Raw genomic sequence first — 12354 nt, 5'->3', positions numbered from 1 at the left:
GACATCTAAAAATAGAAACAAAATGTAAATTAATTTATTTATAGGTGTGTTTAAGCATGTCTGAGTTGAGCAGCGTGGTGCTCAGCAATGCTAAAAGGTCGCTAACTAGTATATGTGAAGGTATACATGCTTTTGTAATATCCAAGTAGCTAAATAGAGTTACGGCTTTATGTGTAGTAGGTCCTGGGTTTTAGTCCATAGCAAGCTGAACATATCTGTAATTTAATGTACTATTTTTGTTTAATTTAATAAAAATATTGTAAAATATGGTACTGCTGCACTCTGCTAAGCACTGCTCAACCATGCTAAGCACTGCATAAACATGCTAACTGCTACCAATGTTTGATCAGTGCTAAGCTTTACTAAAACCATGGTTGTGCGAGTTTTTGTGCTGCTCAGCTCTGCTTAGCTGATTTGTGCAAAGCTAAGTGACATGGCGCTTTTTTTGAATATTGCTCAATGACATGTAAGGGTGGGAAAACAGCCTATATTAAGCCAACAGGTGGGAATTCTGCATCATTCATTGGAGTTCAATCAACTGTTGATATGGCAGGCAGTGCTGGTGAAGGTGCATGCTTTTGGGAGCAGAAATGGGGTGTTCAGGAGTCCATGGTCATGGCTGGGCTCCTGGTAAGAAAAGATGAACCCAGGCTGATGCAGTGTGGTTTCCAGGGCTCTGAATGTAAGGTGGAGGCCTTTGACTGATTGGCCAGGGAACTCAACAGTGTTACTAGTATCGCCCATACAGGTGAGCAGTGTCATCACCATTATGATGATCTGAAAAGGAGAAAGAGGGGAACCTTGAACGCTTGGGTCCAATAAACAAGAGATGGAAATGCTCCAGTGTGTAAGTATGTTTTCCACTGTCTTAACAAAATGCAAGCTGAATATCTGCAAAACTGGTGCGCACAATGGTGTGCTTCTCTCCCAACAGCTGCAGCTGAGAGGGCTCACAAAGTCAAGTCCTATGTCAGGCGCCTGGCCAGGTTGCACTGTGAGTGTGGTAAATACAGATGTATTATGCTAACTGTAGTACAATAAGCAAGAAAGAGTAAAGCATTTACTTCAATAAAGTATACACAAGAAGAACTTTAGTGCAATAAATGGGCACATACAACTATAGTGCAATAAATGGGCAATTAGTGCTGTAGTGCAACAAATGAACAATAACAACTGTAGCTCAATAAACAATACTAATAACAGTAAGCAAAATGACGTACAGCAGGATTGTGTTGTCATAGCCATTGCAGTAGGGCTGTATGCATTGATTGTCTATGATAAGGTTGCTGAGGTCAAGTATAACACTGTAATAGCTGTAGAATGCAAAACTAATGGCCTGCAAACTGTATTGCTGAACTCATAGTACTGTCCAAGGCTATCTCCAGCCCAATATCAGTCACATAATGCTTTCTTTTCCTCCTACTTCCGGTAATAAAGGTATATAGGTGAGGTAGCCCACTCCATGGGCAGATATTATGTGTGGACTTCACAGTAATTTATCATTGTTAACCACCATTGCTGATTCTAATATAAATCTGTTTTAATTATATGTAGTACAGTTGTATTCCATGCATGTGTGTCCTACTGCCAGTGCAGTCAGTTATAACACTGTTATAGTCCTATATTGCAAAAAGAATGCTCTGTAACATGTATGGTTAAACCTATAGTATGGGTCAAGGTTGTCTCCAGGCCATTACCAGTCACATGATGCTCTCATTTTCCTCCACCCCAGGAACAAAAGGTATATGGGTGAGGTGGCCCATATTATCAGCAGATATTGTGTGTGGACTTCACAGATATTTCAAAGCAATGCCAATACAAAGTGTTCACCAGCATTGCTGATTCTAAAATAAAGCTATTTTAATATATGCATTTTGGTTGTATTCCATGTATGTGTGTTCTACTGTCACCGGAGTCAATTATAACACTGTAATAGTTCTAGAATGCAAAAAGAATGTCCTGTAACTTGTATTGCTCAACTCATAGTATGGTTCAAGGTTATCTCCAGGCCAGTATTAGTCACATGATGCTCACATTTTCTTTCCCCAGGAACAAAAGGTATATGGATGAGTAGCCCATGTTATGAGCAGATACTGTGTTTAGATTTCACAGAATTTTAAAATCAATGCCAATAAAATGTTCACCAGTGTAGATCAGTGTAGATCAGTGTACGTATCTCTTTAATAAACCTCCTGTGGCATGTACTAAGTGTATTCATTACCGAGCACTTGCAGGGACAGAGTGCCATTTTGTGTTAAGATGGTAAAGTGTTAACATGTCTGTGTGTAAGCTCTGTATGTTAATCAGTTTGTTTATAGTTATTGAAGTTGCTTTCCATCCTGATGTGTTTCTGTGTAATAAAGCATCTTAAACAAACTACCTCGCCTGCTTGTCTTATGAATGTATAGAGACGAGCAACATGGTATCAGAACCATGATTTCTTAGGGGCATGATGTTAGAAGAGGCAAATCCAATGACCAGAAAAAACTCCAGTTTCCCTACTTTGATTCTGACAGGCAACCAGCTATAACTGTAGTTATATAGAGAAGTGGACCGGCCCCAGCTGCATGTATAATTCACAAAACAGGTCAGAAACAAATTTCTTATGTTAAAACTTTCTCAAGATATTTTGTATTCACAAAATATGAAACGAGGCATACAGAAAGCTCTAAATGATATTAAAATAAGTCAAATGTCTGATATTGCTAGAAATATTTGAATTACAAAGCAAATGTTTGAAATAAACTCCAAATTGCTTACAACAAATAAAATGAGTAAAATAAGAGAAACAACCACATTTTTTATCAGGAGTGTATGAAGTGTTTGCATATTTGTGCAGTGTTACAGTAATTTTGCAGATACAGCCATTTCAGAGCATATTTCGCAAAGTAAAGCATTTTGAAGAGTTTATTGCACATTTGAATGTTATTACAAGTTTGCAAAGCAGTTTGTTCATGTATAATTGCAAAAGGGCCATATTTTCAGTGTGATTGTGCACATACTTTGTTGGCATGACAAACAGATTTCGAAAACCAGGTCCACTAGTGTTTGATAATAATATTGCATTGAAATGGAGAGTATTTGAGCAAGAGTGCAATATTTTCATGCAGCCTGTATGCATTTTCTGATAAAGATGACTGTACAAAGTCATTTATTATAATTAGTTTAACTGGATCAGAAGCCCAGAAAAAGAATGTTCATTTGTCTATGCACCTGCTTTCTTTGCTGGTGAGGGGGAAACATCATATTGTTCTACAGGCTGAGTCAAGGGAGGGTCCTGAGTGCTCAAAACATACATTTTAAGAAATGTGTAACCCCCGGACCAACATTACAATGGAGAGGCTCTTATTTTACACAACGGATCAAAAGCCAGGTGAAACTTTTGCTGCATATATAACTGCCCTGAGAATCAAAGCTAAAACATGCAGATCGGGTGATTTAAGAGATGAGCTGATAAAGGACAGACGTGTGTGATATTAAAGATGCTGCTGTGAGAAAACTTTTGCTGCGTGACAGCAATTTAACTTTGAATAGAGCAATTGAGATTTGACAGATATATGAGCTTACAGAAAAGCGCACAAATATGCTTACAAATGAGAAAGGCATGTCTCCAGTAATTTCTAAGCTTCACGTTGATAGCATGCAGCACTTGGTCAATGGAAACAGGCCCAAGCACATGGCAGCCCCTGCTAAACTCACTGGTAAACTCCAGAACTTTCTAGCAAGTTCCAGATTTGCACAGCCTCAGTGAAGCATAAGAGTGAGTCAGCAAATTCAAAGCATGGGCCTTAGTCTAGTTTCATTGTTAACTGTCATAATTGTTGTGGAAACTATGAAACTAAAAGAGAAAAATGCTTATCTTTTGGTCAAAAATGCCACAAATGTAATAAATGGAATAATTTCAAAATATTTTGTAAATCAGAAGCCACACACACTTTCACTAAAAGGGTTGATCAATTAAAAAGCCAAGGCTCTGAGTCTCATTATTTTTATGCTGATGGTGTATCAGTGCATAGTGAGACAGTGAATGCAGTTGATTTATGGGCCTAGAATGAAATATTTTGTACTGTTCAGATAAATGGCAAGCCCATAGAGCTCAGAGTTGATACTGGCTCAAAGTGCAATGTCTGCAGAAACATTTGCTAGAGTGTGTGCTGGTGAAAGGCTTGATTTGGCAAAGTGTGTGAAACTTGTTGCATATGGTGGCAAAGAGATTCAAACCAAAGGCTCAGTAGTGTTTTCATGCTACTCTGCTGGAAGAAACTATGACTTATTATTTTATGTGGTTAAGAGGCATGTCCAGTCATTACTAGGCCTCAGAGACTCTTTGAAAATGGGACTGGTTTCATTTAACAAGGAAGTTCACCGTGTTAGCTTACAAGATCACCACTCCAACTTTGCCCAGCATATTTTTTTTACCTCTACAGATCTCTTCAAAGACAAACTAGACAAGATTCCCGATGTGTACTCCATGAGGTTAGACCCAAATGTTAGTCCAGTTGTCAGGCCAGCCAGAAAGGTTCCAATAGCCATTCAGACTAGAGTCAAAGCTGAGTTAAAAAAATTGTGCATCAAGGTGTGATTTGTCCAGTCACACAACTGACTGAATGGGTATCTTCCATGCTAGTAGCTCATAAGAAAAGCTCAGACAACATCAGAATATGTATTGATACATGAGATTTGAACAAAGCACTACAGCGACCTCATCATCCAATAAGCACAGTCAAAGAAGTTGCAACTCTCATGCCAAATGCCACTGTTTTTCAGGGGTGGCTCGTGGCATTGGACTGCTGGACTGCAGCCCCCTCAGCTAAAAAGAAGAATAAAATATAAAAAAAAAAACTTTTTTATGTGTAGCAGATGTTTTTTTTTTGTTTAATGCAAAATTCTGAGTCCGCGACTTGGAAGTATGCGCATGCGCACTTTAACCGCCTCAGGCTGCGGCGGTTTTAAACAGATTTTTTTTTTGTTTTGATTGCAGCCCAGTGGAGTAATGAAGGCATCATTGTGATGCCCAGAAGTCTTTGCGGTTCCAAAACGCATAGAATTGGAAGGGGCTCGGACTGCAACGTCCGCAGGCATGTCATGATGTGCTTGCTGGGCTAAATGCTGCTGGTTGGTTGCCACTCTCTTCCCGGACTTTATGTGCTGGGAAAAGAGCGAGAATCAATCAGTCATTTGTGGGCTTGACTTGTGCATTGATTCGTGACCGATTTTATTAATAATTTAATTTCTTTGGCATGGTCGGATTTTAATTTTTTTTTATTTGGGTGGATTTTGTCTACTGTGCTGGAGTGTGCAGCCTGTGCTAGCCTGAAGGAAGAACAGAAGAAGAAAGAAGAAGAAGAAAGAAAAGAAGTTAGAAGAAGAACAGAGTGAAGGGGTGCAGAATTAAAGTAAATATTGTAGCTCATGATTCACTTTTCCTGCAGCAATTATACATTTTTGATAATATTTTTGGGTGATTATGATTAATATTGTATTCATTTGTCCCTAATTCGGAATTCCATGTATGGTGAGCAGTAATACAATAAAAGGCTAAACATAAATCATAGGGCTACATACAACAGTTGCCTGTCAAGAGTGGGATTTGTTTAAACTTACTTTCTGACAATTAACAGTTTAACTGTGATGTCTAATGATAGAATAGCAATTTTTAAGTTTATAAGATGGCTATTTGAAATTTGTCCTTATTTTTGGGACTGTAATACCTTGTTAGTGGCTTTGTCCAGGTTTTTTCTGCTAAGGTTGACAGCTATGGCAAAAACTGAATTCACTGAATATGTTTGAGGGCTGTAACCCCTCATTACTGGGTTTGTCCAGGTGTTTTGTGCTAAGAAGTTGACAGCTATGGTGAGAACTGAATTCATTAAATGATAGCCTTTTAAGTTTCAGTCTTCCTCTCTTTCACAAAGCAGCTGATTTGGTGTAGTGTTATGTTGCTCTTGACTGTTTTGCACAGGGAGGGACCTTGGCAGTAAAATGTACGGTGGTAACACAGCATTTTTATTTCACAAAGCAGGTGATTTGGCATAGTGGTATGTTGTTCTGACGCTCTTGCACAGGGACCTTGGCAGTAAAATGTATGATGGTAACACAGCATTTTATTCTAGCAGCTTTCCAAGATTATACAAGCAATGTTTAATGTGTCCCTGGTTTTTGCCCTTTTGACCCACCCCAATAAATTTGGCTTTTTCCAGACTACTTGTGCTGCGAAGTTGAGATGCAGTTGAGTATTGAGTAGATTTTACAAGGAACTGAGAGCTGCAGGGGAATAGAAGTTTAGTGCTGATTATGCTAAGTCAGCTCACATTGCTAATAGCACAACAGGTTGTGTACTTGCTTTTGATGCAGAAGGTTGTTGGTTCTATTCCCATAATGGGTGAATGCTGCCGTACTGAAAGTTAAGATACTAACTATGAGCCTGTTATCAGTTTGCCATCCATTTCCTATTGCAATATTACTAGCTTATTTTTAATGTAATTTAGGCAATTTATTCCTCAGGGGCATCAGACACTTTATTTTTCGATGAAACCATGAAATATAAAGGTGATTGCTAGCAGCAACCTCTTCATTACAGATTTATTTAACATGGAATTATTTAGATGACTTTTTTAGTACTTCAGAGATTGTGCATATTTACTGATAATGGTGGACTGTAGAATTGTGCATATTTACTGATAATAGTGGACTGTAGAAGTTTGAGTAGACTTTTATGATGGAAATGTTCTGAATTGGGCAGTTTTGTTTCATTGTTTACTGGAAAAATGTTCAAAGCAATAGGAAGGTGTATCAAAGAGCACATGTATGTTTCATATGCAAGGGGCCTATGATTTGAAAACAGCCCAAAATGAATCTTTATCTGCCACTGGCAAAATGTATTTTTTTTGAATGTGGGTTTCAATGCTGTTTCAATGAATGTGAGTTTCAAGGGCAGAGAAGTTTTAATGCTAAGTTTTCATTGTGAGACTGCATTGCTTTGTTTAGTAGATGACTTAGTGTTTGTGCTATAAAATACAAAATAAAACTTTCAAATGAAGTCCAATTCATCATAGAAGTAAAGCAGTATGCACATTAGTGTTTATGGTAAATGGAGTGAAATAGCCAAGTAATGGTTCATTGGAATGGCTGCAGAGGCTCCATTCAACCACAATTTTGTCAGGGGGGAAGGGCAGCAAACTCAGACAGGCCCAGCTGAACTATTCCTCCCAACTGTCCAGATTTTCAAAGAATGAATATATTTTTGCTTCTTATTTTTGGTTTGTTCTTCATAAAATTTGTAGTTTTCTGGCAAATCATTTAGAAATTAAGTCACTAAATAATGATACACTGAGTTTCAGACTTCATAACCTTCAGAAAAATGCATGCTAAAGTAAGAACTGTTATTCAATCAACTGTCTCAATTTATACAAGGGCAATTTTTAGTACTGTTTATATGTTCCCCCAATATATTTGGCCTTGTTCAGATTTACTGCATTAACAGGTTGAGAGGTACATGCAAATAAATTGCTTTATAGAATTAGGCATAGCCAACCTCTCAACTGTCCCCAATTTTGGCTCAAAATGTTGCTCTTCCCCCTAATAATCCCTCTGCAAAATAGCAATTTTGATAGAAAACGTGGAGGGTTTACAATTAAGAAATAACTGTAATAGTCAAAGTTATAGATTACTTGAAATGCATGTAGATTATTTTATTTTGTCAGCTGCTCAAGTTAGCAGTACTAATATTAAAGTGCCCCTTCTTTGACAGGTGCCCAGCTGTATTGTGTGGCTATTTTATATTTTTGCATCACATTTGGTCCATTTTTCATAAAATTGTGTTTTTTGGCAAATTAGTGACAAATCACTAAAGAAGTTAGAAAATAATGACAGACATTTGAGTTTCAGATTTTATACCCTTCAGAAAAGTCATACTAATGCAAGACCTATTCTATTATCTTTCTAAGTTTATTAGAGCAATATTTAAAAATTGTCATTATTTTTGGGCCTTTGTCCCACTTCTGTGTATGGCTTTGTCCAGATTTCTTGCTCCGAGGTTGAGAGGTATGACAAATGTGTCAGGGCCATCACAGTCAGCCAGAGACATTTCAAATTGTGACATACTTGTTGCACCCGACTCCACCATGTAGTGACTCTGGATGTGTCCAAGCAAGGCAAGGAGTAGTTATGCAGTGTAAATGTGCAGTGTGTGTGTCCCCCATCCAAGGTAGACACAAGTACTACAGTGGCTTTTCATCTGTCCTTGATTTTGCAGAACGGTCTGGTTTCTGTCATATTTTTGTACTGTTGATTTATGCTTATTACTCAAAGTGCCTGTTGCTCTGTGTTTAAGTAGCAATGCTTTAATGACCATAAGGTAAGCTTGTCTGAGATTGTAAAATGCAAGTAAGCTTTAATAAGCATACTGTTAAAGAATTGTCAGCATTGAAAGCCTTTCTGTTGTTGCCATGCAGACAATACTTGACTAGATAATGTATAAGCCTTGGGTATTAAAGGACAGGATTCCATTATTTTAAAAAGCTCATTACACTTGTTGGAGACTTCCAGTCATCTCTGCAGACTTTACCCGTAAACTAAACAGAATGCCAATCATGTGTGGTCCATAACCTGTACAGTAACCTTTAAGCAATGTATCTTGAGCTTGTTTCTTGTTTGCTTTTCATTTTTTTACTTTCATGTTTTCCCCATGAAACAAGTAGATAGTTGTCAGGCAGCAGGCCTTTTTTGGATAAGAAACATTTTTACAAGTGGGGGCATCACAGGGATTTCTACTTTCAGCATGTTACTTGGTACTTTAATAAAGCTGAATATAAATTATAATTAGAACTGCCGTACAAGGAGAAGTGGTTTGAGTTGAGTGCTTCTGGTTTTTCTTATACTTGATTTTGACTGGCATTCCAGTAATGTATTTAAAAAGTAATTTATTTTTTCATGCCTCACAACCTCCATCTAGATATTAAGTAAGCTGTCATGCAGCCAATGCATTGAAATATTTTTATTCTTCTACACTTATTTTTGTCTTGATTGGACTCTCATAATGATGGTTAGCCACCCAGGGCAGCGTATTAATTAAAGTTAGTTTTTGTGGTTTTGAGCATAGCTCCTCCCCTTTCTAGTTGACCACACCCTTCCCTTGACCCCACCCATTCAGCTGTCTCCTGCAGCCCCCCTTTGATTTGAAGTCACCAGCTGCCACTCCTGTTTTTTCTACCTTAGATGCAGAGTTAATTTTGGCAAATTTTCTTGACAAGAAATCTTCATTGCTCACTACTTTCAGTACTCCTTTAGGAAAGTACAGATTTCTGAGAATGCCTTTTGGGATAAATTCTGCAAATGATATCTTTTAGCATGCAATGGAGTAAATTATTTCTGGGTATCCTTGTGCTATAATAGTAGATGACATACTGGTAGGAGGCAATGATGAAGCAGAGCATGACAGAAACCTCAGAACTGTTCTGGAAAGGCCACATCAAATGAATCGTAAGCCAAATTCACAGAAATGCAAATTTAGGCTATGAGATGTCACATACATTGGTCATTTATTCACCATTTCAGGCTTATGACCAGACCCTTCTAACCAAACAGCCATTCTCAAGATGCTAGCTCCAGACAATGTTCAAGCCTTGCAATGTTTTCTTGGCATGGTTTACTACCTAGGCAAGTTCATTCCAGACTTGAGTCAAATATCTGCACCACTCAGAGAGCTAACATGTGAAAATGTATCTTGGTCTTGGTTAGAACAGCACCTGACAGGATTCAATGTCCTGAAACAGAGAACTGCAAGCCACCTAACCTCAGATACTAGGATGTTTACAAGCCAGTTACTCTTTCTTGTGATTCTTCCAATTTGGTCTTAGTGTAGTCATTTTACAAGAAGATCAACCTCTTGCTGATGCATCCAGAACTCTCACCCAAGCTGAAATACAGTATGCCCAGGTAGAGAAAAAGCTTTTGGCAATTGTGTTTGCATGTTCCAAGCTCCATGATTATGTGTATGGCAGACCTATCCAGACTGAAAGGGACCACTGACCACTAGTCACGATTTTGAGAAAGCCTGTGCATACAGTTTCAGTCAGAATGCAATGCATGATGTTGAGATTGCAAAAGTACAATTTCAGTATTGTCTATAAGAAAGGCAAACTTCTTTACCATGATGATACATTATCCATATCATCCAGAATTACCACAGAACAGCATGAGAATGAAAGATTTGATTTTAAAGTCATGGAGGTGAGAAAGTATTCTTCACATATCTTGATGAGCTCAGTGATCATATAGCCACAGATCCAGTTTAACAGAAGCTCAACTACTTTCTCAGAGAAAGATGGCCATGAAAGCAATCTAATTTATCTCCAGAAGTGCAACCTTATTTTCCGTACAGAGATGAGATTTTGTCAGACAATGATGTTGTCATGAAAGGTCCAAAAGTCATTTTTCCGAAGTCCTTGCAACATGAGTACATTACTATCTTACATTGTGGTCACCCAGGAGTAGACTGTACCAAAAGAAGGGCAAGAGGAATAGTATTTTGGCTCTCCATGTCACAAGTTATTGACAGAGTACTTTTATCTTGTCCCGTGTGTAATAGTACACAACCACACCAACAGAAAGAACCACTTCAGCTGAACCAGATGTGGGGATTTCCATGCATGACCCCTCACAAAGTTATTTCTGACAATGGCACACAATTTACAAGCCAACACTGCAAAAGATTAGCAGAAGAGTGGGACTTTACTCATGTCATGAGTAGCTCAGGGTATCCTCAGTCCAATGGTCTGGCAGAACACACAGTTCAAAGTGCAAAGCAATTACGAGAGAAGCCCAAAGAAGATAATAGTGATGTTTTCCTGAATCTCTTGAATCTCAGAAACATTCCTCATGATAAATATCTTGGTTCACCTGCTCAGAGACTGCTGTCGAGACAAACCAGAACCATATTACTAATCAGTAGTCAATTTTTGGTTCCATGTCAAGAACAACAAATCAGTGAAAGCCAACTTGTTGAAGAAGTGCTTAACCCAGAAGTCCTACTCTGATAAGACCAGTAGACCACTCAATCCATTATGAGACGGAGAAGAGATAAGGATGCAAATATCCAGAGGTTATGATTGGATTGGAGTCATGAAGAACATCTACCCAGACCTGAGACTGTACTTTGTGAAATCATAAGATTCAGGCAGAATTGGAAGCATACGCTTACATAAGCGGTATCTGAGCCTCTACCACAGCAAATAGCCAGTGAGAAAGACTCTTCCTCTCAAAGTGAGTTGTCTGGTGTTCCAGTTCCCGAGGAAGTACCAGAAGCAATTTCCATTCCTGTGACAAATCCAGAGGCGAGCTGTTCACTGAAACCTGTCACTGTTATTAAGTCCAGTTCTGATTGGTATACCAGAAGCTCCAGTCAAGTGTCCTCTTCCAGATATACAGTAACTTGGACATGACAATTTGAATCATTTGAGCATTTTGTTTTCTATTCTGATTGTGTATATTGATGCATACCTAATTTCAATCTTATTTAATAAAGTGCACTATTTTCTTTAAGCAGAAGCATGTAGATCAGTGTACATATCTCTTTAAGAAACCTCATGTGGGCGTGTAAAAAGTGTATTCATTACTGAGTATGTGCAGGGACAGAGTGCCATTTTGTGTTAAGATGCTGAAGTGTTAACATGTCTGTGTATAAACTCTGTATGCTAATCAGTTTGTTTAAAGTTATTGAAGTTGCTATCCATCCTGATGTGTTTCTGTGTAATAAAGCATCTTAAACCAACTATCCCACCTGTTTGTCTTATAATTGTAGAGAGATGAGCAACAATCAGCATTGTTGATTCATAAATAAATATATTTCCAGTATGGCTGTATTCCTTACATGCCTGTACTCCATTGCTGCAGTCAATTATTACATTATTTACAGATGTCCCCTGCAGTCAAAGCTATCTGGTTCTATTCCCACACCTTCCATCTAAGCCATGATGGCTGTCTAGTTTATGTACTGTACACACATGCTTCTCAAGTGTCATAATTTCTCGTACTCTAATTAACGGCATAATCTGTCTGTCACAGGATTACCAGAGAAAGACTACTGGGAATGTAATGTATTACCAAATCTGCTTACAGAACATCTTGTTAGTTATAAAAGTCCACATTATGTGAAACTGTTCTGTGTAGTCATGTACCTGCATTTGTCATTGCTTGGCCCATACTGACCCATGCTAACAGCTTGAGAGGTATGTACACATGCTACATCAGCTATAGGAGAATTGCAGTCACTGCACCAAAAGCTGACACTACACACATCAAGAGTATATATTATCTGTGTTTTGAGGAGTATAATCTGCAATGTTACTAATGGAA

The sequence above is a fragment of the Protopterus annectens genome, chromosome 1.part2 (assembly GCF_019279795.1).
Source record: "Protopterus annectens isolate FY-2018-M chromosome 1.part2, PAN1.0, whole genome shotgun sequence".
In the NCBI taxonomy this organism is placed as follows: Eukaryota; Metazoa; Chordata; order Ceratodontiformes; family Protopteridae; genus Protopterus; species Protopterus annectens.
This window is presented reverse-complemented; position numbering follows the sequence as displayed.